Source organism: Sinocyclocheilus rhinocerous, unplaced genomic scaffold (genome assembly GCF_001515625.1).
Source record: "Sinocyclocheilus rhinocerous isolate Xijiao unplaced genomic scaffold, SAMN03320098_v1.1 scaffold9741, whole genome shotgun sequence".
In the NCBI taxonomy this organism is placed as follows: domain Eukaryota; kingdom Metazoa; phylum Chordata; class Actinopteri; order Cypriniformes; family Cyprinidae; genus Sinocyclocheilus; species Sinocyclocheilus rhinocerous.
The window spans coordinates 21409-24661 of record NW_015628878.1 but is presented as its reverse complement, the minus strand read 5'-3'; the positions used below and the strand labels follow the sequence as shown (position 1 = coordinate 24661).

The window sequence follows — 3253 nt, the reverse complement described above, 5'->3', positions numbered from 1 at the left end:
GTCCTAGTTGCTGCTCCACAGGCTCTCAGGGCCAGCCTCTCCTCTGCCCTTCCTGCTCCTGCTGCTGCTCCGGTTCGAAAACTGACTCGCAAAGTACAGCACAACACATGCAAAAAATGCGGGCAGTTCAGGACAGCGGAGACTGGGCATAGCCAATACAAGGGCATTATATACTGCCCCTCTGTAGAGACTGTACCAAAGGAGCAGTGGTTGGAGGATATTAAAAAAACGAAATGAAAAAAAAAGAAACACTGATCTTTGATTTGAAGTTTTATTTATGTGTATAGTTCTTTTTTTTGTTTTGTTTTTTGCACAAGAGACATGGGAACTTGCGTTTTATTTATGTTTAAAGAATGCACAAGAGCCATGGACATTGGAAAGTTTTATTTATGTGTATTGTTCTGTGCTTTCTGTTCTTTTGCACTTGCAATGAATGCACAAGAGCCATGGACAATGGAAAATATTATTTATGTGTATCTTTCTGTTCTTTTGCATATGCAATAATAACTAAAAGAATAAAAATGTGAATGATTCAAGGAATTAATGAATAATTGGCTATGACTGATTGAAAAATAAAAGTTTTGTCATGATAAAATAACTCTTTTTTGTATGTTTTACTTTTCTACAGTATCATTCAAGGGTTATAGGCACTTTTGAAAATTTTGAAATTTGAGGATTCTTTCAGAAATAAATGGACTTTTTTACTATAATTTTTAGAAAATAACTGCAGCAGAAATATATTTAAACTAAAAGTGCAAAAACTCAGAACTGTGAATAAAATATCAACAATCAGCAATATAGAATTAATAAAATGTTCATTTGTCATTTTAGAAATAATTTCATTCATGTGGACATCATTTATGTGATTTTTACTGATGAAAAACAGTGATTTACAGCATTGAGTAACAACTTTAATTTCTGGCAACAGTGGGATTCGAACCGGTAACCTTGTGATCAACCTTTCTCCCATATAAATGTATAGGAAAATAGAAAAAAAAATGTTTTACAAATAATTTATTGTAAACATACACTTCCAAAAACATTACTTTGGAGGACAAAGGGATAAAGTCCCTTTCTTCTCTTTTCTCCTAATTTTTTCCTTTTTTCTCTCTTTTTTCCTTCTTTTTCTCTTCTTCCTCCTTCCATTTCTCCCCCTCCTTAAAGGGTTAGTTCACCCAAAAATGAAAATTAGACTGCGTTTTACTCACCCCCGATGCATCCTAGGTGTATATGACTTTCTTCTTTCAGACGAATCCAGTCGGAGTTATATTAAAAATTGTCTACGCATGGATTAGCTAGAGGAAGGCCTTTGTTCACCCCCGGAGCCGTGTGAGACACTTTTTTTTATGGAAGGGTGCTTTTTATTTCACGTCTTTTGGACTGAAGAAATGCAACACCCGTTGAGTGCCATGAAACAGCTTGAAAGATCAAAGACAATTTTTAATATAACTCCGACTGGATTCGTCTGAAAGAAGAAAGTCATATACTGTACACCTAGGATGCATCGGGGGTTAGTAAAACGCAGCCTAATTTTCATTTTTGGGTGAACTAACCCTTTAACAGACTATTGTTCCCTAGCTTAGCTCTAACACGGTGCACACTGGACTGTGGATGTAGCCACAGCAGACAGGGAGGACGAAGCCTGGGAGGATGTGGGCTGGGAAGAGCCAGCAGCAGACTGGGAGGATAATGCCTGGGAGGATGTGGGCTGGGAGGATGAAGGTTGGGATGATGACGGCTGGAAGGAGGCAGAGTCAGATGAGATAACAGCAGGCTGGGAGGAGGGATGAGAAGGCTGAATTGTGGGTGGATTCCAGTCAGCTTCATCTTCAAGGAGGAAACTCAGTGTAGGATCCTCACTGAGGTCGTCTTCAAATCCTTCATCCTGCTCATCTACATTTACTTCCTCCAGCAGCTGGTCCGTCTGCTCAGAGTCAGCATCCACTGACTGAAGTGGTTGCCCTGTCTGACTCAGCAGACAGTTCACTCCAATTAGCTCTCCTAAAAAAACAAATTGCAGTTTAGTAAACAATTAGCACTTTCATTAACAGAAAACACTGTCCTGTAAAATGGACTGTGAGAGTCTCACCAGTGTATTGTGCAGGAGATTGGAAGGTGGGCACAAGCTTCTCTCCAAAAATATCTAGGCTGTTGGTGTTGATGCTTTGCACCATCTGCCTTGCATAGGTGAAAAGAGGGGAGGGTTTCGTGGTGACTGATACTGTGGCACGGTCTTGGTTCCACCTCTTCGGGCCTTCCAGGAGATACAACTGAAAATTCAGTGTGTTAGCACTAGGGTTGCGTACCGAAACCCGGTACCAATATGGCACCGGTACCTATGTAACCGGTATGTACTGGAACCGAATCCGAATGCAGATTTCGGTGCCATGCCTGAGCGATCGATTGAAATATTTGTTCTCTGGTTATCCGAAACGGGCGTAAGAAGCATCATCACTGGCAGCACACGTGTAAATAATTTCCCGACTGAGAAAATGCACGTGAACTCAAGTCGGAAAGCTCTAATAATACAAATCCAACACATCTTAGTAGTAACGAGAGTGTCCATGTTGTTTTCACATTCCGACTTAAAAGCACAACTCGGGAAATGACAGCATCCGAGGAGCGCGTGAATGCAGTAATTACACTTGCTCTGATGGCAGCAGTTAGCCTACCATTAACTAAGCTAAACAAGCTTAAATTAGAATGCCTAAAGCTAAACCTCCCTTGTATTCACATTTCTAAACCTGTTGTCCAACAAAAGAGAAAATTATAACCTTTTTACTCCACAACACCAGTCAAATGCTTCCTTTGTGAACTGATGAGGCTTCTTGTCACAGAATGAGGCAGAAAATATGTTCCATACGCTACTTTAAAAAGAATACATCGATTAGCAATAAATGAGGGTGACCATACGTTCTTTTTTCCCCGGACCTACAAAAATGCATCTGGCCAGGATTTCTTAATTGCCCAAAATGTCCAGGATTCACCGCAGTAAAGATAGTTTGCAAAAATGCGTCCGGCCGGGATTTCTTAATTGCCCAAAATGTCTGGGATTCGGCTGTTTTCTTAATCCCACTCCCGCTGAATCTCTGACCATTGCCGCCTGCTCCCGCAACATGTTTCGCTCCCGCGATTTTCGTGTCCACGCCTTTAAACATTCTAATATTGTGTATCATTTTGGCGCATCATGAAGCCGCTCTCAGGATGCGGTGTATTTAAATATTTTTGAATGAGCATTTGCGCTGTTTACTTT

At 40.6% G+C, this 3253-nt stretch overlaps 1 pseudogene; it reads right to left on the bottom strand.

Moving 5' to 3' along the window:
- Positions 1-1585: 1585 nt before the first annotated feature.
- Positions 1586-3253, bottom strand: part of LOC107738488 (uncharacterized) — a 13226-nt pseudogene continuing 11558 nt past the window's right edge.